The sequence below is a fragment of the Equus asinus genome, chromosome 6, assembly GCF_041296235.1.
Source record: "Equus asinus isolate D_3611 breed Donkey chromosome 6, EquAss-T2T_v2, whole genome shotgun sequence".
In the NCBI taxonomy this organism is placed as follows: domain Eukaryota; kingdom Metazoa; phylum Chordata; class Mammalia; order Perissodactyla; family Equidae; genus Equus; species Equus asinus.
In genome coordinates this window covers 88,934,409-88,961,083 of record NC_091795.1, presented here as the reverse complement: position 1 = coordinate 88,961,083, position 26,675 = coordinate 88,934,409, and positions in this window count along the sequence as shown.

Below are 26,675 nucleotides of genomic sequence, written 5' to 3'. Positions count from 1 at the left end.
GATAAAGAAGATGTGGTATTTATACATGATGGACTACTCCTCAGCCATAAGAAATGATGAAATTCGGCCATTTGTGACAACGTGGATGGACCTTGAGGGTATTTTGCTGAGTGAAATAAGTCAGAGGGAGAAAGGCAAATACCATATGATCTCACTCATAAGTAGAAGATAAAAGCAACAACAAACACATAGCATTGGAGATTGGATTGGTGGTTACCATAGGGGAAGGGAATGGGGAGAGGGCAAAAGGGGTGATTAGGCTCACATGTGAGGGGAGGGACTATAATTAGTTTTTGGGTGGTAAACATGATGTAATCTACAGATAATTTGAAATATATTATGATGTACATCCGAAAATAAATAAAATTAATTAAAAACAAAAGACTTCTCCCTTCAAAAGCTCCATCTTCAGATCTGGGTGGGAAAGCCATATATCAGAATAACCAATATGCTATATGCCCAGGCTTGAGTTCCTAGAAAAATTAGACCAATAAATCATCTTTTTTTTATTTCTTTAGATTCTATCAAAACTCCCATATAAATCATACCATTTTTAAAAGTCATATTAATCATACGAATTATTCTGAAAATGACAGTTTAAACTCAGATCTTTCGGTTGTAAAGCTAAAACACCACCAGCATGCCTAAGTAATATACCTATTAATTATATTTTCTTTAAAATGTCACAATTTGATACACACCAGAAAAAAAGGATTTTCTTAAATGATTCATCACATCTAATTAATGATCAAAATACTCTGGAATAAGAATGTAATTGAGTCATCTGTTCATCCTATACCCTTTTCATACATGAGAAGACCAAGGTTCTGAAAACTTAAGTCAAATACTCAAGGTCACACCATCGGTGGAGCAATGGCATGGTCTAACTTCCCTGACTCCTCAGTGTCAGAGGGTTGGAAGGTCATAGATTCTTCCTCTTGTGGGACCAAGTGTTCTGACGTATTACTGACTGACCTTCTCTGAACATACTTTGCCAAGCAAAACTAATCAATATGCCATAGTTGACAAAATAGTATAAGAAATAAAACTTTTTTCTAAACCTATTATACTAAAGATAGATCATAATAACTGGAGAAGCAGGAGAATCATATGTGGTTTGCTTTGATCATTACTATGGTCTGTGTTGTAACATTTTAAGAGAGCTCAAATACATAGTAGCTGAATTAAAATATTATTAATCGTAACACTGAAAATTCAGGTCTATAAATATTTACTATAATCCTATTAAGTTCAAACCTTTCCCTAAGGAAATATAGGAGTCTAAATATGAATAAAAATCAGCTCTTTCCAGTGAAGAATGTCTAACAGAGGACATGAAAAAGTCCACAGAGAACTGAAAATCAAACAGAAAGTGATTGGGCCATAGACTAGATACAAGTTAAAGACGATGGAAGCACAAAGGAGGGAGTCATCAACGTTGATTTGCTGTATTCATAGCAAAACTATTCAATTTTCCAAAACGCTATTCAATTGACTGACTTTAAAACTGTTCATTCTCCAAACTAGATCTCAGTTGGAGCTACACAGTAAGAATAATTGATAACCTTTCAGGACTGCAGTAATAGCCTTAAATAATAAACTGATTTAATCCTCACAACTCTCTATCTGCTATTAATATCTCGTTTTATAAAGAGGAGGAAATTGTGGTTTAGTGAGGGTTAGTAAATTGCCCACGTCTGCATAGTTGTTAAGTGTGAACAAAGATGTGAGCTTAGGCAATGTGAATCCTACACCCACGGTTCAAGCACTCTGCTGTGCACACCAGTATTAACAGTCGCAGAAGATTCCTAATAACAACTGTCAATGAAAATAATCCATAACCAATCTATAAATGAAAATTTGGGTGAGTTTATTCTGAGCTTAAATCTGAGGATTATAACACGGGAGAGTCTCTCCACAAAGGAACAGAGAACTCCAAAGAAGTGGGGGTATACAGGGTATGTATGTTTCACATATGATTGAAATGTCCCTTTTACAATAGTCACAAGGCTGCTCTGTCAGCACAGCGATTGACGGAAACAGCAGATAGGTCTGCTGTCTCAGTGAATGCCGCGGGTGGCAGGTGTGTTGCCTCGGGCTGGGCAGTCACAGATGAGCGCTGCAATCGGTTCCCAGCCTAAAGAAAGATGCTTAATCTTTAAGGAGATGCCAACGTTGGGAGGGGGAGAGAAGTATCACCTTTGTCTCAAGGGCCTTTGCTCTTGCCATAGGGAATCTCTAAAACAGATAGACAATGCATGCTCAACGGCCTTGGTCAGGCCCTTTTGGAAAGACAAGGTCAGGCCGAATTAGGTTTACACAAAATGGCTTCCTCATATTCTCCAATATATCCTATTACTTGCCATTTTTATTTGTCACAACAAAGTTGGTTGACTTTCTATAGGTCGTTATTAGCAACATAATAGTTAAATGTTGGTGGCAGCTCTCATGAATAGTGGCCTTTGTTTTGGCCCAGTAGATTTGTAGACCACTTTTCTGGTAGAACTATGATACCAGCAAGTACTGACTGTTTGACGTCCTGTGAATTTGTGATAATAAAATTATAAAATCTGCATATAAAAATATAATTTTGTTTCTATTATCTAACCTAAAACAGGAGAACATACATCTAAATTATTCAAAATTTGTATCCTATCACTCAGGAATGCATGTTAAACAAAGATAAAGCATTTGCTGATATTGTTAGCTGATAAGAGAAATTTGCATTGACCGTACTCCCCTTGGCAGTCTGAGGACACAGGATATAAATGAGTAACATCAGCTGAGGGTCTTTATTGAGCTCCTGAAGCTCAGTCATAACTGATCTCTGATCATACACAACGGTCAAAGGAAGATTCATGAAGTAGAGCAAATAATCTTATGTTATTACTCACAGATTTCTCCATAGTGAGCTATTTAGGTATGAAGTATAATCAAGGAGAGTCAGAGAGATACAGAACTTTCGTGTCTACAGTTACATTGTGCCCTATAGAACAATGATCTATCCACAAACACACACACACACGCACATATTTATTAGGTGAGAATTGACCTGTAGGAAAACTACTATAATCTCCACTTTATTGATGAGATTACTGAGGCAAAGAGAGGTGAAGTGACTTGCCCACAACCACTCAATTGTGCGTGTGCGTGTGTGTGTGTTGCACAGTGGGGAGTATGGAAAAGAGGTCAGAAGCAAAATGTCTGAAAATCTAATGAAATTTCTTTCCGTTTATATCATTGAGGACACACACCTTTATGACTCACAATGTTGCAACTAAAAGATGGCCTAGTCTGTCCCTCTCATCAAGAGATAAATTAATTTGATGGGAGATTCAAAGTCTGAATTAAACATCCATGTGCAGATCACTGTGATATATCCAAGTTAAATTACAGCTGAGCCATCAGATAAAGGCTAGTAACTCCTGAGTTTCTGTAAGATCCCCTAAAGAACTAGGTTTATCCTTAACAGAATTGCCTTTGCCTTCCCCATGATGACTCGACCCCTGAGGGGCTCTGACAAAGAGCAGGTAGCCATATTGCAAGGTTTCTCAATGGCAAGACTATGAACATTTTGGAATGTGTAATTATTTGTTGTGGGGGGCTTTCCTGTGCATTGAAGGATGTTTAACAGTATCTCTGGCCTATTTTCACTAGATGCCAACAGCACACCCCTCCCAGTTGTGACAATCAAAAATGTCTTCAAGCATTGCCAAAGGTTCCTAGGGGCGAGGGGATGAGGGAAATCACCCCAACTTGAGAATCCTTGCTTCATTAAAATCCAATTACAATGTATTACAGTGCTGAGCCATGATTCCCATTGATAGTCATAGCTATCTAACCACAGGCTGGATTATCATTGGTTCAATCATTTTTTCAATCTGATATTTATAGAGCATTTAATAAGCATCAGATATTGTGTGCATTCATATCTTCTATACTTGCCCTTGAAGAACATTTTACATAAGTATATAAACTTCATCACCAAATGAGAATCTACTTTTTACAAGTTTATAATCTATATAAATCTATGTGATTTTTTTACCACATTAAATCTTGAATTTTTACTTTATATTACAAGGATATTTTCATATTTTGATTTGGTCTACACAACTTTTATTTTAAGAGCCACCTTATGATATTCCACTAGACACCTATTAATGCTTGGGGTATTTTAAAATATTGATCATGGTTCAAATTATTTACTATTATAAGTAATATCTCAATGAATATATTCATATTCATGTTTCTTTGAAAATAATCCTAAAGCTAATTAGTAGGGCAAAGTGTGAAAATATGTTTTGATCATGGTGCAGATTGCTACAAGCTTTCTAAGGAATATAAAAGCTCTCAGGGTCCAACATCAGTGTCATATAATAACACTGGTTTTCTGACACCTTCTAAACAAATGTTAATAACTATGTTGAGTGCTTACTATGTATAGTGGCCTGTCTAAGCATTTTTCATGTGTTAGTCATTGACACTCTTCATAACCATTATGACGGGTACTGTTATAAGCCCCATTTACAGAGAAGAAAATTGAGCAATTGACAGGTTAACTTGCTCAAGATCACACAGCTAGCTAGTGGCAGAGCTGAGATTTAAACTCAGTCTGGTTCTAGAAACTTTGGTCTTAATGACACTGCTATATGGAAATCCCCATACTACTCTTTACATTTTACCCACAGCAAAACTATGCAGACATGATGGCAAGATCCTTAAAAACAACTGAGGTTTCAATCTATATAATTAACATTCAGTGAATGAAATAAAATTTATACAAATGTCAATGCGAAGGTAACGTCAACAAAAGTTTACCTATGATTTGAAATACTCTTTGCGATCATAGACATGAAGCCCAGATTCCTAATTCTAAATTCAGTCCAATTATAGAGAATGGAAAAAAACTTCCCCCGTACTCACTGCTGGGCTCTTCTGCTGGAATAGATATGTACATTAAAACTTAAAAGCAGGTATTTTTTCACTTATTTCTAAAACTTTTAAATTCATTTTTCTTAATATTTTATATAAGGATAAGTTATGAACAGTCTAAAAACTCAAAGCCAGTATCAAGTCATACATACTACCAGTGCCCAAGTTAGCGCAAATATAAAATTGGAACCTGGGTTTATTCATACATTTTTTTTTTAAAAGATTTTATTTTTTCCTTTTCTCCCCAAAGCCCCCAGGTACATAGTTGTATATTCTTCATTGTGGGTCCTTCTAGTTGTGGCATGTGGGACACTGCCTCAGCGTGGTTTGATGAGCAGTGCCATGTCCGAGCCCAGGATTCCAACCAATGAAACACTGGGCCGCCTGCAGCAGAGCGCACGAACTTAACCACTCGGCCATGGGGCCAGCCCCTATTCATACATTTTTAATTATTTTCTCACTCATTTCATGAGTGTGGGAACTTTCTCCTTTTTGTTGTTCTTTCTCTAGTACTTTAAACCAGCCCTGGTACATAGTGGACACTGAGCAAATGGTTTTTGAATGAATCAGTGAGTCCTTATCATGTGCCTACTCTGGGGAATATAGTATAAATAATGTGCCATTTCTGCTCTCAAAAATCTTAAGGAGGAATAAGGATGAAAAAACAAAACAATACAAAATATTGTGAAATGTGTTAAAATGGAGTATGATAATGCACAACATTTTAAATTAATACGGAAGGTGGGATGATAAACTGGCAAGAAAGGGTCAATCAATATAGCAAAGCTGGGGCCTGGGCAGCAGAGGAAAAGACGAAAAAGTTTCCCGGGCCACCAAGGAAATAAATGGATGTTATGGCCTGGAGATTGAAGACAATGTATAAATGCATGAAAGAATGAGACAGGATCATGTGTTCAGGAAATTGTAAGTAACTCACTCTTACAACAAAATAAATTGTAAAATGCAGGATGGGCTATTATACAGATCAGAACATGAACTTGTTGAATGAATGGTGCTGGGAAGAAAGCAGGTTGTGAAATGTCGTAAATCAGTGAGGAATTTGTTTCACTCCTTCATTTGCAACTAATCATGGAGCATCTACTGTGGAAAGCACAGCGCCAGACCCTGCGGAAATGTGGAGAACATGACAAGCACTATTCTGTCTGCATGGCGGCTAACTTCTAGAAGGTGGAGGCAGACGAATCAATGAACAGGTAACAAATAAAAGTAAACAAGGTAATCTCAGATAGTCAACAATATAATGAAGAAAATAAAACAATAACATGTAAGACGAAGACTGAGAACTCTTCTTTGCATTGGGTCATCTGAAGCCTTCTGAAGAGGTAACATTTGAACTGACTTGAATGATTTGAAAGAGCCAGGTTCGAAAAGACCTAAGGTCACACAATTCTAGGCAAAGAAAACAAGAAGTGCAAAGCCAAAACGTAAAATTGAGCGTGCCATATTCTAGAACAAAAAGAAGGCAGGGCACCTGAATTTTAGTGAGCAGAGGGATGGAAGAAAGATGGTAAATTACTTCAGGAAGGCAGCCAGGGTCTTTTTAGGCCATGGTACGCCATTTGGATTCTTTCTAAGCGACACTAACTGTCTTCTAAAGGTTTTACATAGAAGACTGCACTGCGTAGTACAGATTTAATGGGGTAACACCAAAATCAGGGAGACTAGTTATGAGGTGATTTCCAGGAGCCCATAAGAGAGATGATGGTGGCCTGGAGGGATAGAGAGGAGTGGATGGATTTAGGGCCAGGTGGTCAATGGTGGTGCCATTTCATGGGACTGATCAACACTACTTCTGACTCTGAATCAGTGATTATTTGTAAAGTTGTCCTTGTCAACTAGTTATAGGCAGATTCTTCAGAAAAGGACAATTTACCCATTGTCCTCCCTTTTCTTCTCCCCAGCAGTGAATTGCCTAATAAGGCAATTATGCTCTCTGAAGGAACCATCTTCTCTGTGACCTCTTTATGCCTTAGGAAAGAGAAGCTGACTCTTGGAATCTTACAGAAGCAATTACACTCACAGAGGCTCTGGTTTTGCATTTCTACAGGACGTGGTTTGATTGTGTGGCACAGAGTGTTGCTCACCTCAGGGTCCTGGTGGAAAAGTTGGCATACTAATTAGGAGCATTTCACAGTGACTCAACATCTCCTTTGGCCTCTTTAGACTTCCGCCTTTTGAATACCTGCTAACTGGTTTGGAAAAGCACAGTGATTAGCCCTCAGTGTCCTTTTCAGGCAGAGCTTTATGTAGCCATCTCATAAAGTTTTTCATATATTATCATCTTGGTCCTCTCTCCTCCTGACCCAGAGACAGTAAATGAAGACACAGCGGTGATTTGAGCCCTTCCTGTGGCCATTTCTTCACTCAGTCCTCTGGGATTCTTCCTGATGTTCACAAAACCTAAGAATCCAATCGCCACATCACGTCCCTGGAAATCTTTCTGCAGCCCCCAAATAGCTCACCATTTCTCCGAGATATCTAAAACATTAATTAAATCTACTTTTAAAACTTTTCATTAAAACACAAAATACATACACACACAAAAATCATAAAATGCATCACTCAATGAGTTATTATGAAGTATAAAGACCCTCTAACCACAACCCGGGTCAAGAACGAACTTTGTCAGGTAAACAAGTCTCTCCATACACTTCATCCAATCATAGCCCAATTCCTCTCCCCAAATGTTACCACTAACCCAATTTTTATAATCATTTCTTTTTAGTTCTATTATCCAAGTGTGCATCAGGATATTGCTTCACGGAGCTCCTTCCTCTGTTTTTATGCAGTGTTCAAAGACATGGCAGTCTTCTTTCTGAAACCTCTTGGTTTGGTTGCCCAGCACTTTATTTAGAATTATTTTACCTTCTCCTCTCTTATTTCTAACCTGCTCAATACTGACTCCTGTCTTAGCAATTTCTCCTCAGTGTGAGGCTCTGTCCTGGAAGGGTAACTTGGTGGCTTAGTTTTAAATTTTCTTGGTAGCCAAATTCCAACAGCCCCTTCAGGTCTCACTATAGATTCTGATACTGTAGTGAACATACTACACTCAGCTTAAGCTGCTGTTCTCAAATTGGTTTGCAGCATTTTACAGCAAATATCTATTGGCCGAGTTGAGGTTCTAGTCTCAGGTCCTTCAGACACCTTGTTGCTTCTCCCGGCTGTTATCTGTGCTTCTCTTTGCTGATGTCAACACAGATGCTGACACCACTCAGGTTTGTAGCTGTTGGTGGGTTGTCCTCACATGCTTGCATTTTGGGATTCGTGGGGATACCTGTTAGTTTCGTTGTGAATGTTGCCCATGAATTTTGGTTTTGCTATCTAATTTTCTATTGGTTTTCATGTGGATATTCAGAGAGATTATTTTTTAAAAAAAAGAAAACTACATCTTTGCTGCAGCCATCTTTCCATAACTTTCTCAAATTAGTTTAATTTTTAATTTATACCCAGGCATCTTTGCCAAAGTTGTGGGTATATTGGATCAGCGAATACCAAATCTGTAATCTTGACATTCCACATGTCTCAAAACTTATCATCATATTCTTTTTTTTGTTTATTTTGCTGAAGAAGATTCACCCTGAGCTAACATCTGTGCCAATCTTCCTCTATTTTGTATGTGGGTTGCTGCCATAGCATGACCACAAACTAGCGGTGTAGGTCCAATTCCAGGAACTGGACCAAGGCTGCCAAACTGGAGCATGCCAAACTTAACCACCAGGCCATGGGGCTGGCCTGATGATATTCTTTTAAAAAGTTTCTCCAATATTAATTCAGTTAGTAGCCAATGGTAACTAGTAAGTATCCATTCTATGCATGATCTAGAACCATTTAATGTTAAAAAGGAAGAAAATTAAGTAACTTATTCATTAATTCATCTATTTATTTATTCTTTCATCAAACATGACTATCTACTAATTACAGACCCTATGCTATGAATTGGGGTAATAAGAACAATGGCCTGACTTTTTCACTATGATATAATCACTCCATTCGGCACATATGTCTTAGGTGTCACCTTTTATGTTAATTGCTGCTTCAGATCAATACTGAATGTAGAAAAACCATGACTAACTCCCTCACATCAAGATTCGTGACCTTGGGAACATCACAAGGCTTTTCTGGGCTTCATCCTCAAAATGTGTGTAGCAGTACTGTTTATCTACAAGATAATTTTAAAAATTAAATGATATAATAATTCAGAAGGCTTTTAAAAGTTTGTTATAATTTTCATATTAATTTTTAATTTGTTAGATGCCTTCCACATGCAAGATTCATTAATTTATTCATTTAATAAATATTTAGTACCCACTGTGTGTCAGGCACTATATTAGTCTTTGAAGATACAGCCAGTGACCAAGACAAGATTCTTGCTGTCATCAAACTTACATTCTTAAGGAAGAAGGAAGGCATAAAATAAATACATGATCAAAATATCTCAGGTGATATGTGCTATGATGTTTTTAAAACAGAATGAGGTGATCAAGAGAAACCAAAGTGTTCCGTAGACCGAGGGGTCATGGATGGCCATGCCAAGGACTTTGTTCTCCTTCCAAGCCCTCAATGATAAAAAGAACCAGCCATGCAAAGATGATGGTATAGAGTGTTGCAGGCAGAGGAACAGCCATTTTAAGGTTCGTGGTCAGGAATGAATTTGATGTGACCAAGGAATAGAAAGCAGGTGAGTGTAGCTAAAGTTGTGGGAGAGAGTGGGGAACTGACAAAGAGATGAGGTTGGAGAAAGGAAGCTGGGAACTGGATCACCAAGGGCTTCACGCTCTAGAGAAAGAAGTTGGAATTTTTTTTTTGAGAGACAGAGATAGAAACTATGGGGCAATTAAGCCTTTAGGACATTATTTCAATAGTCCAGGTAAGAAATGGTGCAATGAAGAAAGAACGGTGGTGGCTTAGATTAGGGTCATAGCAGTGGAAAAGAACAGAAGAGGTTTTATTAGGAAAATGTTTTGAATATAGAGTCAAGAGGACTTGCCAACGCATTGCTTATGAAAGACTATGTAAAGTGAGTAAGCAAGGATAACTCCAAAGTTTTGGCTTAAGAAATTGGAAGAATGGTAAAACCATTTAGTGAAGTAGGAAAGAACAGAATGAATGGAAGTACTGTTTTAGAATGGGTAGGAGTAGCATTTGGGGGAGAATCAAGAGTTCTGCTTCAAATATGTTCATTTTAGATGCATATTTGACATTTAAGTGGATATGTCAAGGAGGACTTAGATATACAAGTTGGAGACTGTGCTTCCTGGAAGAGGTCAGACATGGGGAGATGAGTATTAGATTACTTATATATGGACGTGATTTAATGCCACATGTGGCTATTTAAATTTTAATTTAAGTTACTTAAAATTAAATATTATCAAAAATTACTCATCACATTTAAAGTACTCAGTAGCTACATGTGGCTAGTGATGACCATATTGGACAGCAGATATAAGACATTTCCATCATCACAGAGAGTTCTACTGGGCAGTGCTTTCATAAAGGACAGATTCCCCTTCATTGGCCTTAACTACCAAAGGAAACATAGGGGCTTAAGTGGTTTAATTAAGAATTTAGAGAAAAAGGAATCTGACTACATCTCAATTTTCTCTGCCTGCCCACAAAGCTGAGAGACACACTAACCACAAGGTCCTGGATGATTTCCAAGGCTGTATGAGGTGAAGAAAGAGATATCACAGTGAAACAGACCAGCAGTCATGAGATGCCATTATCCACAATACAAATGAAAATACATCAAGAAACTCAACTTGACCAGTTAGGTGTGCCAAGGGACTGAGACAGATGCTGCCGGGCCACACTAGCCCCAAGTCCCAAGAAGGTTCCCAAGAGGGAAGAGAGAAGAGGTTCCTTTCGTCACATTAGATTGACAAGTCACTCATCAAGCACTTTATATCCTACACTCTATACCCTCATCTTTGCACAGCTGGTTCTTTTTATCATTGAGGGCTTGGAAGGAGAACAAAGTCCTTGACATGGCCATCCATGACCCCTCAGGCTGTCTGTATGCCCTTGCCTTCTTCTAAAGTGTCCTCTCCTCTCCATCCCTTCCTATTGACATTGCTATCAAATGCTCCCCTGCATGTGAAGCCTCCAGTGATGCTTCCTTTTGTGGTGCTCACATAGCACTTGTACAAGTCATGCAGAACTTAACACGCTCTGGCTTTTCATGTAGCTGTTTGTAGTGGAAAGACTATAGACTTTGGCAGAAAGCCTTGGATTCGAGCCCTCATTTTACCTATCAACTAGTAGTGTGATTAGATAAATTATTTAACTTTTCTGATCTTCAGTTTCCTTCTCTGTAAAACTGGAATAACGATACTTCTTCTGAAGGACTTTTGAGTTTTAGATGAGATAATGTGCTTGAATGTCTTCAGCATCATGTCTGATAGATTGTGGAGGCTGCAAGATGAAAGGTCAATCCTTATGATGCATTTCTCCCTACAGTGAGGGACTGCTATTGAGCTAAGACTGCTCTCTGGAACTCTGTATCACAAGATCCCTTCAAAGCTTTTCATTTGTTATATTGTGTAATTACCACTTGAAGAAAACATGAACTAATTCAGAGATTCACAGATAACGCACGAGGTAGAGATCAGCCTTGACTATAAAACATGAATATAGAAAGCAACAAATGATCCATTGGGAGCTTCAACTCAACTGGGACTGAGGTTATGTTTGTTATTCTTCTAACTTATATCAGACGCAACATCTTGAAGTTAAGTTCTAAAGAATGAACTCCAGGATAATGTCTCAAACTTTTAGCCAATGCTGTTCAATAAAACTGTCTGCAATGATGAAAATGTTCCATATCTTCTCCATCCAATATGGTGGCTATTAGCCACATGTGGCTTTTGAACAAACGAAATGTAGTTAGTGCAAGTGAGAAAGTACATTTTTAATTTTATTTAATTTTAATTATATGACATTGACTAGTTTCATGTAGCTAGTGGTAACAGTCTTAGAATTCACAGCCCTGAGATATTAAGATGGAGAGGACTTCGAGTGCAACCTCTTCATTGTACAAATGAAAGACAACAAAAGAACCAATATTTTCTGAGGAAGTTTCATATGCCAGGCCCTGTACTAAAGACTTTCATGTTATTCTCTTGTAAGCCTCCTAACGGCCTTATTAAGTATATATTACCAACATTTTACATTTAAGAAAACTGTCTTAGAGGCTCATGGTTATGCTCATTCAGTTAGTCTTTGCTAGTGAGGATAGAAAGGTGTGGTGTAACCAATGCGGATCACCCTCTGTAAATTTGAGCCTCATGCAGGGGTCAGTCTCTACCACACGGGAGCCTATAAATCAATGGTGAAACGAAAATCTAATATCAACATCACTACAGCAGAACAAGTGAAGATTCCTCTCAATCACCTTCACTCTCCTGTCTTTCCTACCTTTCAGCACCAGGAAGTTTGTCTTTATATCTCACCCAACTTCCTGGCAGCCATATCTTTCTTAACTGTGTAATGTAAATTTTAGTGCTAGCCTAAGCAGGACATAATCAGGTGGTAGGATTGCTTCAAAAATATGCTGATGATGTATGAAAAATTAACACACCAGTTCCTTTTGCATTAGTCAATCCCATTAGTTGCACCACAACTCCCACAAGCAAGGAAAATTGAATGCTGACAATTTATCCAACAAGTTAGAAAGTTCCTTTCCATCTATCCTTGTGTGGAGTCTAGCAATCCAAACTGAAATGATTGTGTTGTGCAGTATACTGCTGTCTGTTGTCTCACTCTTCTCTTTGACCCTATTCCTATATTCATTTTCTCAAAGCACAGTTTTAATGATATCATTCTCCCTATCCTCATTATCCTAGCATTTCAGACTTTATAACTCTCTCAGGTTACAGAGGGCAGATCGTGGGATTTTTTTGGCCTCCATAATTACATGAGCCAATTCCTATAATAAATCGCTTCATATAAATTCTATTGGCTCTGTTTCTCTGGAGGACCTTGGCTAATACAATGTGGTTGAGTTAGAAAATGAGGTAGCCTTCACTCTCCTGTCAAGGAGCCATCCTAGGTGTCTTGATGGGCAGAGAGGAAACGTGAGGGGATACCAAAAGGATGAGTTCCAAGGTCATTTCTTCCTCTTAAAGGACAGCTTCAGGCTTTGCCTGCAGGAGAGAAGAGATTTGCTTTGCCCAACAGGTTAGAATGAAGAAGTTTTTAGCACCACAAACACAAACTTAGAATTGAAGGAAACATTCCAGGAGTGAAAAAGACAATTCATTCACACTAAACAAATAGAGAGGCTTTAGGAGTGGGAAAGCATTTGTGGTGCTGAAACACAGAATACAAACACTGTTCCTGGAAAGAAAACAGTCAAGACTTTCTCGGCCATGGCAGGAAAGGTGTTGAAAAACCAGGGAGGCAGAGACATTGCACCCGCTCTGAGAGGCAAGTGAGTCTTTGTAACTGGAAATAGGGGAGGATGTGAGCAGAGGGTTAGGAATAAAGTCAGAAGTTAGAGCTGTAGGAAAGAAGAGAAATGTTTTCTCCTCGGAACCACTGTTGATATAATGAAAGGTGGTCCCATTACTGTCATCACATTGTGAGCACAGAACGGCAGAGACATCAAATTTTCAATACTTCAATGCACAAAATGCCCCAGATGTTTAGCCTTCCTGGACCCGCAGGGGTCTGCACAGTGAACAGCCCTGACACAGCCTCACTGTCCTGTTCATAAAGGCCAATGAGGCCTAATGTCTGCAAAACTGTGGCCCCAAACCTTGCAGATGTGTCCACAGGAGAAAGCTGGGGACTCCACATTCTGTTCACATGTTGCCCCTTTCCACAGTAAATTAGGGTAGCCCAGACTATCTTCTCAGGCTTAAGAGGACCCAGCTCTCATAAAGAAGAGATTTGTATAAGATCCAAGATAATTCTTCCCAGAGCAAGGTGAAATCTGTTTGCGTGAATGCCTAGCCAGGCATTTCTCAACAAGCTTTAATATAAAACAGTGAGAATGGCCAGATGAAGGAACACGTCATCCACATGCTTATGAGATTACAGCTGGTTATTCACACCAATTCCTTTTCATAAATTGGTTTCCAGAGTCTGATATTTTAAAATCAAATCAGGTCTCCGAAATCCATTTTATGTTGATAGTCTTAATAACTGACTTGAATTGTTTTCTTATCGGGAAATGGAAATCTCAAAGACTTAGATATGCTCTGCATATCCTGCTTGAAATTTGACCTGAATTGAGGTTTCCACACCTCTTCTTTTGACCGAGTACCTAAGAAGACCTTCTACAGAGGGTGAACATATGCTTTCCCTCACATTCTCAACATTTACCTCTGGGTGCCAGGAAAGTGAATTCACGGATACAAGGAACTTGGGCGTCTATTAAAAAAATTCTTAACAATAATCACATTGGGTCAGTGGAGAAGTTATTTCCAATTTGCCTGAGGAATAAACCAGATTAAGAGAATAAGAGAAGCTCTGAAATAGCTAAGAAGCTACAGCCATCTTAAACACTCTGCTCTGGAAACAGGGGCCATGGGATCTGGGAATAGAGATGGCCTAGATGAGGGCAATTTCACATTTCACAGAAAGGTCTCAATGTAGCATGCATACACAGAGACATCATGAACATGGGCTCTGAAAATGACAGTGACTAGCAAGGGGCAAATTACTTAACCCCTCTGGACCTCTATTTCCTCATCTGTACTTAGGTAAAGGTAGCTGTAAGAATTTAATGGAGATAAAATGCATATAAAATGTTTAAAAGGGACTTAGCACTAGCAAAATAAACAGTATATATTTGATTTATTATCATTTTTATTGTCATTGTTATATGGGACTCCCTAAAAATATCTCCTAAAATAGGTTGGAGTCATATCAAGGCCTTGTCATCAGCCAACGTCTTTTTTCTGTGGCTGCAATCCTGATCCTTTTCTATATCTTTTCTCATCTTTTCTGTAGTGTATTTAGCAAGAAAAATGCTCTTATACTCTGAGACTCAGGATCTAAACTTTGGCAAGATACTGTACCAGTTTATTCATGTAGAACTTTTACAAATAATATCTTAGAATGGAGTATGTGCATATGACTATGCAAACATTCTGGGCGTGACAACAGCAAACAGATGTGGATCCATCTTCCAAGAGTTCATAGTCTAGATAGAGAACAATAAATAAACAGGGGAGAAGATACCCAGCACTAGAAGGCAGGCCATGCCCAGTGGCAGGTGAGTGGAAGGGACTTTTAATACAGCCAAGATTAGTGCTCCAGCTGGACTGGCTGGTCCTCAAAGGGCCAGTAGAATGTGATGCATAAGTGATGAGGAAGTGCAGTCCCAAAGAAGACTACAGGAGAAGAGCCACCCATGTGAAAATTAGCACAGAATGATGGTGAGTGAGCTTTACATTCTTTAAAATAAAATCAATTTCAGTTTCATACTTTAGTTATTTAGACAAGATTTATTTTAGTTATTTGAACATATATGCAATATTGACTTAAACTCTTTGCCTGTGAAGTCCAATGTCGGGGTTTCCTTCGGGAAAGTTTCCAGTGAATGCTTTCTTCCTATGTATGGGCCATACATTCCTGTTTCTTGACATTTCTCATAATGTTGGTGCTTTTGGTTGTTTCTATTTCTGCTGTTTTTTTGTAACTGTTTGTTCTTGGTTGTGTGTAGCCACTGAAGTCTTTATTCAGTTGGCCTAGAGGTCACCTAATGATGGGACAGAGATTTCCTTTTATGTCTTGGACCAATAAGTCTAATAGTCTTTGCTGAGAGGCTCTGGGTGTTGTGGGACACATCTTCAAAGCTCCAGCAAGCAGTTTCCAACTCTGCTTTAGTCTTCACTTCCTGCCTGTGCAAAGCCTCAAGGTCAGCCAGAAGTGAGAGATTAGGGCCTTCTCCTGTATTTCCTGGGCATGTACACAGCCCACATGCATGTGGACTTCCAGATTCTCAGGAATATGTCAGCCATTTCCGAAGCCTCCTTTGGACATCTCACTCCCCAGTTTTTCCTTTTAAGTGTCTTGGTCAGCCTTTTATGAGTCCCAACTGGTATGACTGCCTCATACTTAAATTTGTTTTCACTTTTTGTTATCGCAAATAATGTTGAGATAATCATTCTTATGAGACCAAACTCTGTCTTATCCTTTGAACATACCTGGCACCTCTCTCTGCTCTTGTCATTCTGATCCAGCTGCCAGGAAGGCCCTCTTTCTTTTTCACTCCTCATGTGCTGCAACCTCTGCTTTATGATCCAACCCAATTATTACCTCTTCTGTGAGATCCCATCTGGCTCTTCCACCTAGAGTTAGTTGGTGCCCTTTCATAGCGCTTGATTTTGATTTCTAGGATAGGGTTTATTTTTTGGGACTATAACGTATACATGCTGACATTCCACATAGGCTCCAAAGTCCTTGAGAACGAGACATTTTCTTATTTATTATCCTGAGTCCTAAGAGTATTAACTTTCTATACTCTATTATCATTTTGTTCAAAGACTGCTTCTCAGAGTTCCATCCTTGTCTTTTAAGAATTTGTTTAATATGTATATTCTGGACATTGTATCTTAAAACCAGTGTATTACCTAAGTATGACAAACTGACCAATAAAGCTGGGTCCTCCAGGATTGTTCCACATGGTTTTCTCAAATCTCCCTTAGTTTATTCATAGACTACACCATATTGGCACTCCGTTTCATACCTCCATCTGAACATGGTACCTGAGGTGGTTACTGTCCTGCACCATGATCTGATCTCTATATTCAATGCCCAATGCCATTCCTGCTCTCTCTACCACTTTCCCCCAGCTCTGTGCACCAGCTTTCTACAGGAGACTAGAACGTTGTACAGTGCAGCATCAATTCAACGGCATGCTGGGAAGAGGAGGGGTTCATCAAGATGTTAGCAAATCATAGGCAGAGAATTGCAGCCCCTAGGGAAAGAAATCGCATCTAACCATATAGTATGTCAGATCTTTTCCAGCTCTGGACCAGGTATGGAGAATCAAAGGATCTCCAGGTAACAGACTAGTGATGATTTTGGAGGTGCAGGGTGGTGGGGGTGTCAAAGAGAGAGAGCCAGAATATCCTAGAAACTTTGTCTAAAATAGGGCATGGAAAAATAAGAAGAGAATTTGGTGCTGAGATGTGGCATGGCAGAATCCAGTACACCGGCAAGTTTCCGTTGGAGTCTAACTCGGGGCCCTGCACAATGACATCTACTTCCCTGAGGCCCAAGTAGGACTCCCCACCAGGTTACAGTGTCCTGTAGGATAAGAAATCCCAGGCACAAGGGGCTTGAGAGTTCTTTCACAGGTGTATTCAGGGGGTTATTGTTGATAACAAGGAAGAATCAGCACCTTCTGCCATCAGATAGAAAACAATCACTACAATTTGAAACCCTTTGGGTTTGAGTGATGAGAGCGACTCATACCCTACCCATTTGACGTCTCCCTGGTTCCAACACAGCCAGCAGGCAGCTATCTGCACTGGATCTGCACTGCATTCATTTACTCGTTCACCTGTCTTTTATTTAAAAAATGCTGCTTGTCAGACAAAACGTAGGAGAGGAGGACATAGTCTGTTGATTTGCTGTAGAGAGAAAGGGAAAAAAAAGATTTTAGGTATTCTCTGTGTTGTCACTTGGCAGTTTCAAATGCTTCATTGCATCTATTTACAACAGAAAGAACTGAGAATCTGCGACAAAAAGGTGCCTGTCCTTTGACTGCTGGTTTGTGATGGTCAATTAGGTTCCCTGATGGGGAGTTTGCTTAAAATGCAGAACATAGTGTCCGTCTGTTTTCTTCTTGATGTTTACTGCAGTTTTGACATAACAGTCTTTTTTTTTTTCAGCATGATAATTACATCAGGCCAGTCAGTCCTCTTATGTCTGAGGGACAGGTCTGAGCACCGGGGCTGAACGTAAATATTTTCAAATGAGAGGACAGACAGCATTCTACAGTAAAGAGGGTCTCTGTAACTATTTTATCTGAGAAAAAATGAAAACATATAAGGTCCTTGAAGTAATGAACGCTATTCTTTATAATATTTTTTTTCCTTTGTCTACTTCCTCCCTTACATAGGTGGTGAGATGGCGTGAGGATTGTTAGTTGTGGGTCTGATTTTAAACTGCCCTTAGAATTGTTTTATTTCCTGTCAGTGACTCAGCTTAAAAAAAAAAAAAAGATTCATGGGGAAAAGAAAGTGTCTCTTCTGAGGAAGCAAGTTTTCAATAACCCGAGGTCGATTTTATGGGGGTCAGGGTCAATGACTGGAACGTCAATGGGATTCTAATCTTTGATCAGATTTGGTTATCATAATAAGCAAAGGCACTAGAATTTTCTGAGCTCTTTTACTTAGGCAGACTGTTCTTGGAAAATGGATCCATTCAATTTATAGTCCTAAAACAACATTTCATCCTAAAAATGTTTGAATTTCTCTGAGAACACTTTAGCATGATGAAGTAAAGCTCTGTTCACTCAGTGGCTCGCCATGCTCCTAGGGAACACTCCAGGCATCTGGACTTTACCCTGCTAAGTACCAGGACTTTTCTTTGTGAAAGATGTCGAAAAGGGGAAAACTTTTATTTACATCTTCTGAGTTAAATATTTCCAGAATTTACTATACTTGTGTTTTTCATAGTGAATTCTCTTGAAATCCAGTCCCGTGGCTTGTATTATGAGGGAGATAAAAGAGTTTTTAAGGTCAAATAAGTTTACGCAATGCTGAGTTAAACAGCACGAATGAAAATGGTCTATTTATTATTACATTTATTAATTTACATGGTAATATGTAGTGTGAATCATCTAAAGACTTACATGAAATGCTGTAATTCAAAATCTTATCTGGCCATAAAACTCTCTTCTTTTCAGCAGTTCATTTTTGAGGGACTGCTATGTCACAAAATATGTGTATAGAATCCTTTTATTATAACTTTCCTGCCTTTTAAAATAAATTACACTACATATTTCTCTTGGTGACTTCTATGCTTTGGGTGATCAATATAATTTTGAGTTGTAACATGATGGATGACCTTAGATGCTGGAGAGGAATAGTGAGTAATTTCTTCCTACCTCAAATGGCTAGTAGTGATGTGTGTGAGGATGGGGTGGGGGGTGTAGTTCTTTTGCGTGTTTATAAAAAGCAAAATTCCATTAGTAGCTGTAAGTCACTCACATGACGCTGGTGTGACTTTTCTGTCCCTTTAGGCAATGGTCTGTTGTGTGCCTGTGGTAATGCCTTCGCCACCTGCTATTTTTTGTGCCTCACTTGCTACATATTAAGGAGCCAAATAATGGATAATTTGGGAAAACGGCACAGGGCAGGGGAAAAGGACAAGCGGGGCCATTTGGAGTCAATTAGAATCATGCAGACCTGACTTCAAATCTGGCTCTGCCCCTTACCAGCTGTGAAACTCAGAGAAATAGGTGACCCCTCTGAGCCTGTTCTCTCACCTACACAATGAAAGCAGTGGCATCTGTAGAGGAGAGAAAGCTATTTCCTTTCCCCCTGCCTGTCTGCCCCATCCATCCTAGATCACTCCACCACTCATGAAAGGAGGGATTTCTCATCAAATGGCTCAACGTCTGGAGTATTAATTATGCCCATTTACTAGTAGACAGATTCAATGGGCATTATGTGGTCACATCTACAGGCTTGAGGCCTCCACTTGGAGCATGGCAGCTCCTTCTCTCTCCTATTACGTCATTAGGGGGTGAGAGGATGACAAAATTTGGATTGAAGGCCTGGGGGAAGGTGGAGACCAGTGTCTTTTTCTTAGTGAGCCCATGACGGCGCTGACACAGTTAATAATTAGGCAGTAGTTTTTCATTTTCTTTCCGCCAGTATTCACTGTGTTTTCACAGAGTTCAGTCCAGAATCTCTAAGGGAGGGAGAGGTGCTCTGTGGGGCTGTATTCACCCTAAATTTTGGTCACATTTCCATTAAATGCCACAAATACATCTAAACACACCTACCTCACTCTACCTCACAGCGTAATAGGGAGAGTTAAATGAAAAGATTCTAAAGTTGTTGTTTTTCTGCACAGGAAGAACCCTTGTTTTTGTTATAACTACTTCTAAAGTACAAATTAATGAACTCAGAATGCATTTCTGATGATCTCTCCTATAAGTAAAGTGCATACGCTGTTGTGTAGACTTCACAGATCACACCTATGTTCCAGACACACACCTGGATAAATGAGTGTTGCCATATTGATGCTTGCCATTTGGTATCTAAGAAATATTTAGTTTAACCTTAATGAACATAATAACATGAAAAAAGAAGATGATTTCTTCTTAAACAGTCATTTAACATGTTCTATTACAAATAATAACCTCATAAAGGGGTTGGGAACCTGTGAGATGGCTTCAATTAAAATACCTGGAACCACAGACCACATTAGGGTTTGTTCTTCAATAGGTTTAATTGGTTCACTTATTGGCTACACATGAGATGCTATTTTCTCTCTCTTTAACCTATCTTATTGAGGGCTTAAATGGCAATCTATTTGATCAGGAAGAATAGCATCCCCTGGGCCACAGGTAAAATTAAATATGCCAGTGGCATTGTGTGGGTTAGTCAGATCTGGCTATTTGTTGAATAAATGCAGATGTTAGGAGAAGTTCTCTGCTCTCCCTGCCTCATTATCCTGATGAAGATTGAATTTGGATTTTTTTTTTTTTGGCTGAGGAAGATTAGCCCTGAGCTAACATTGGTGCCAATCTTCCTCTATTTTTTTGTATGTGGATTGCCGCCACAGCATGGCTGATGAGTGGTGTAGGTCTGCACCCAGGATGCAAACCCATGAACCTGGACCACTGAAGGTTGGAGCATACTAGGCCATTGGATCAGCCCTGAATTTGAATTTTTAAAAATAGAAAACACACTCAAGAGCTTGAGATGGGATTTTTTTTTTAAAAGAAAAAGATTTCTGTTGGCCAATGGAGTAGGAATGACAGTACCTTTTTTTTTTCTTTGATCTAATGCTGCCTTTGGTAAGTCTGACCTCTTTTGTTAGGAATTAAAAATTTTTTACAGAATACTCTGGGAGAAAAAACTCTTTATAGTGTCCAGAAAAGTGAGAAAATTTGTATTCAATACCCCAGAAAAGTAAATCTCACAGCGCTATGCTAGTATAGCATTTCTAATTCATGTCAGTTACGTATTTGGAAAGTTAAATTTGAATGTTTTTCTTAAGGGACATTCTTTTATGACCTTAAACAATAATAGCGCTAAGCAATTTGGATGAAAATCATGTGTTATTCATAGAGGAAAAGTAATACTCCATCACATTTGTACTTTGCTGTTCCATTTGCAAAGCTCTGTCACATGTGACCTTTCATCCAAACCTCATTATAGCCTTATGTGAATAAATTTTAATAAACATAAGGTAATTGAGTACAGAGAAATTAAGAAACTTACCCAATGTTATCCAGCTATTGAGCAGCATGGACATGTATAGAAATGGGCTTTGATTTCTTATTCTCAACTCCTCTTCCCCTCCTTTTTGAAATTTGACAACACACATTCATACATGTGTCAGGTACTATCCTAGGCCCAAGGTCTCTGGGATGTAGAAGGCAGGCTGATCTCTGCTTTCAGGGAGTTTCATTTCAGACAAATGACATGAAACATTTGTCAGATGAAACACTGGTCAGACAGATTTAAACGGCCAAACCATTTAACAAACAAATGTGATAATATTGAATAATCACAAGTGAGGGGAAAAAAATTACTAGGGAGGGCAGGCATTTGGCCAATTTATCTAGGGTGGTCATGGAAGGTGTGTCAGCTAGGACTCATACAAATGGCAAACCCCAATTAAAGCTTAAACTATAGCAATGTTATCTCACATAATGAAACCTGCAGGTAGGCAGTTCTGGGGTTGGTTGACTCAGCAATAAAACAATGTCAGGCTCTGGAATGTTTCCAGCTTTCTTCTCCTAAATGTATGATGACTGCTACAATTCCAAGCTACAATTCCATAAATGATAAATGAAGGAGTGAGATTTCTTGCTTCCTTTGTGAAGAGGAATGAACTGCCCTGAATACTCCATCTTTGAGGAGGCTGAATGGCATCACATGACCAAGCCTAAATCCATCATCCCTGGCAAGGTGAATGACATGATCAAACTTGGCCTGGATTAACCGACAATCCTCCCACCTGAACTGCAGAGGTCTCATGGGATACTTGGGCAACCGATACTTGAACAAAATTGGCAGAGAGGCCTTTGTGAGGCAGTGGTATTTGAGTTGATGTTTGACTGAATTGAAGGAGGCCACTTGGTAACAAGCAAGAGAAGCACATGCCTGATAGCCTCATGATGCCTCATATTTATTGAGCACCTTATATGGTCCAGACACTGCCCTATGTGCTATTTATATTAGCTCATTTAATGCAGCAACACTACTATGAAGTAGTTTCTATCATTATTCCCATTTTACAGATTAGAAGACTGAGCCACAGAGTGGTTAGGCGACCTGTCAAAGGTCTTGGAGATAATAAGCAGCAGAGCCCTGATTTGAGCCCAGGCAGTCTAACTCCAGATCCCACATGCTTAACCACACACTACATTGAGAAACAAAGATTCTAAGGCAGAAAAAAGCCAGTTGTGCTCAAGGAACGGGAAAGACGGCACTGTGATTAGAATATAGCAAGAAAAAGGGCAGTGGCAGGAAATGAAATCTACATGTTGAGACAAGGGCTCCATCATTTAGGGCCTTGTAGGCGACATTTAGGATTTTGGATTCTATTCTCAATGCCTTGGAGAGAAATTGGACAGTTTTAAGCATGGGAATAACGTAATATAATTAACATTCAGAATTAAAGATGGTTGAATTAGTCAGGATATTCTAGAGAAACAGAACCAATAGGAGATATCTCCATCTCTTTGTCTATCTCTATCTCTTTATCTATCTGTCTGTCAATCTATCTATCCATCTATCTATCTATAAAGATTTATTTTAAGGAATTGGCTTATATGATTGCAAAGCCTGAAAATATGAAATCTGTAGGTGAGGCCAGCAGGCTGGAAATTCAGGTAAGAGTTAATGTTGCAGTCTTGAGTTCAAATTCTGCAGAGCAACAAGCCAGAAACTCAGGCAGTAAGAAGAATCCCTTCCCTGGGAAACCTTGGTCTTTGCTCTTAAGGCCTTCTACTGATGGATGACTCTCACCCACATTATGAAGAGTAATCTGCTTTACTTTAAGTCTACTGATTTAATTATTAATCATATCTAAAAGTTATCCTCACAGCAACAACTAGACTGGTGTTTGACCAAACAACTAGGCACCATAGTCTTGCCAAGTTGGCACATCAAGTTATCAATGACAATAGCGTATAAGAGAGTGGTCTATAAAATGTAAATCCTGCTCTTCAATGCCATTATCTCCATCCTTCCACTTTACTCTATAGTCTCCACACTAGCAATCCCTCAACTGTTGGTCCTACTGGCTTTGTACTTTCAATTCTTCCCCACGTGCCCTTATTCTTTCAGTACTCCAACTTAGATTCCACGTCTTGGCATTATAACTCTTCTGTCACAAACACCCTGACTTCCTCAGTCCCTCCCTCCCTCCCAAGGTTGTGCTTGCCTGTGAAGGCCCAAGTCGCAGTTAAATTCAACTATCCACTCACTCCACTTCTGTACTTGAGTCACTGAGTGTTATTGGATTGAAATTACATAGTTGCATTCACAGGACTCACGTCATATTTATGAACACTTATTTCAAATGTCATTCAATACTGCTAGTCACTACATTTCTCTATTGAATTCATTCTTCCATTCTACAAGATGGCTATTTCACATCACCTTTTCTCTCTTCAAAGCTCTAAGGACTAATCACTCATACTCTCAGCTGATCACCTTCATAAAGAAAAGAGAGCATTCAAATGAAATCTACCTCATTTTCACAGGACCAGCTTAATAAACCACGGTATCAGGACTTACTTTTTTGATTTCTTATTACAATAGAAGAAGTAAGCTCTCATTTGAGTCCAAACCCTCCACTTACCCCAACTGCATCCCATCTTACTTTCTATAGATCCAAACTTCAATGTTATGAATTTCCTCTCTAACTGGATCACTCTCAGCAGCATATTAACGTGTTTCTAAACTCAAAATTGCACTCCAATTGCAATCACATTTCTCTGTTCTTCTGAGTGTCAAAACCCTTCAAAATAATGGTTAATACTCATCCCCCATGTTGTCTCTTCACGTTACCTCCTCATCCCACTTCCAGGCTTTTCTATCCTTTATACCACTGAGATGGCTCTTAACAATTTCACTGAAAATTACATCTTGCCAAAGACAATAATCAATTTCGGCCATCCTTGTTTGAACTCTCAGTAGCATCTTAAGACTGAGTTGATCTTTACTTTTTGAGACATTTGATTACATAGCTTTCAATAAAACTGTCCTCAACTGGTTTTCCTTCTATCTCAGAGTGTTTTTCTTCTCAACCACCTTTGATGTATCTTCCTTCTCTTCCACTTTAAGTATTGAGGTGACCCAAGAATACTTTCTCCACCTATGTCTTTTCTCTCTTCTTTATTTACATCCTCTCCTAGGTAATCTCATTTAATCCCAGGCAGTAAATTCCTCCAGCCCAAATCTCATCCTTAAGTTCCATGTTCTGATATCCTATTGCCTACTCAACATCTACACTTGCTGTGTAATCATCATCTCTGTCCCAATATGGCTGAAACTGTGACAATGTTTTCACTCTTCCTCAAATTGGCTTTTCTTTCCCCATCCAGCCCTGCCTCCAATCCCATTTTAGCATTTCCTGTCTCTCCCATCTGGTTGCTCAAGCCCGAAACTTCACTGTCATCTTTCTCTTTCTTGTGCACCCTAAATTCAATCCAGCAGTAAGCCTTGTTGCCATTACCTCCAAAACATACCTTAAATACAACAATTTCCCATCATCTCCCTTTCCACAAGACTAGCGCAACCACCACTCTATCTCCCTGGACTATTTGTTTGCCTGTTTTTGCCCCGAGAGTCCCTTCTCTCATAGCAAACACAATGATCTTTCAAAGCACAAATCAGGTCTAGTTGTTCCTGCTTAACACTCCACAATAGCTGCTAGTGGGAGATTTAGATTATTTTGCACTTAGAAAATAATGCAAACTCTATCTTGTCAAGTTGCTTCTTGATCTTTCTGTCCCCTGCCTCCCTTTCTGACGTCATGCCCTTCACGTTTCCTCTTCTGTTCACTCTATTCTATTTTATCTTCTTTATAGCATTCTTCTGTTCCCTCAAAGAATCTTAATTATTGGTTTACTTGTTTTATTGTCTGTAAATTTCCACCTGAGTGTAAATTCCACAAGCATATTTCTTTTTTATTCCCTGCTGTACCCTGTGTACTTAGATTAATCACCAACACTTGGGAAGCACTAGTTAAATATGTGTTTGCTGCCCATCTTCTGTTTTCCCACTTTTGGTAGAAGTGTGCATAAAAGAACTATTCTACTTTCCTCTGAACTTTACTATAAGAAGACAGCAACTCCTCATTACAACCAATTAAAATCAACACCCAACCTTGCTGAGGGGACATTAGGGACTGGAAGGATCTGTGGAGATTAGGAAAGCATACATCTCATGCAAAGGAGATGGCTGCTGTTCAGCATTGGCCAACACTTACCCAGACGGAAGATGAGTCCAGGGTCACAATACGTTCAATTTTATTTACTCTTTAGGAAGCCTCAAGTTCTGATTTTAAGTGATATCTCTAGATTTATGAATATTCATAATTAACTCTATTTTTTTAAAACCCTGTATGAGGACCAAACATAACCCATTTGCAGAATGGTTTTAGTTTGTGGACTCTCGTTTTTCAGCCTTTACTGTAGGATGATTTCATGGCCGAGGAAAAAAAGCCTAAAGAGACTTAATTGAGTGTCATGGCTGATGAGGAGGAGGACACTGGAATCTCTAGGCAACTCTGAGAAGCTTCACCAGTTTCAGAGTTTTACCCCTAAATAGGGCCTGACCAAGCATTGTGGAGTTGGGCCAGAATAAAGTCTGAAGCCACAGCCTACACAGGCAACTTTCAAAAGGGCAGAGACATTTTGTCTTCCTGCAGGACACTGGTTTTCTGTGGTCCACAAAAGCAAAAGTCACAGAGAAATAAGAGGAAGGTAAAAACAGCCAGAGACTTCTTGGGTGATGGGGGGCAGGGCAGGCAGCACAGAAATTAAAATTCTGCACCTAGAGTTTGAGGGGACCTGGAAACGCATCTAATTCAGCCTCATACTTGCCTTAAGCTCTCACATTCTGTGATCAGAACAAGCTGGAAATTTATCTTGAGAAATGTTAACATACATTTATAAAGAACAGTGACAGGGGCCTGCCCTGTGGCGGAACGGTTAAGTTTGCACTCTGCTTGGTGGCTCAAGGTTTTGCCAGTTCAGATCCTTGGTGCAGATGTGGCACTGCTCATCAGGCCATGCTGAGGCAGGATCCCACATGGCACAACCGAAGGACCTACAACTAAAATATACAACTATATACTGGGGGGCTTTTGGGAGAAGAAGCAGCAAAAGAAAAGAGAAGATTGGCAACAGATGTTAGCTAAGGTGCCAATATTTAAAAAAAAAATTAAAAAAAAAGAACAGTGAGTATGTCTCCTCCTCCATTTAGATGACTCACAAAGGTTTAATGTTTCAATTCAGTTCCTTTCAATTTAAATAAGCAAACATTCTCTGATGTTTTCCTATGGACTAC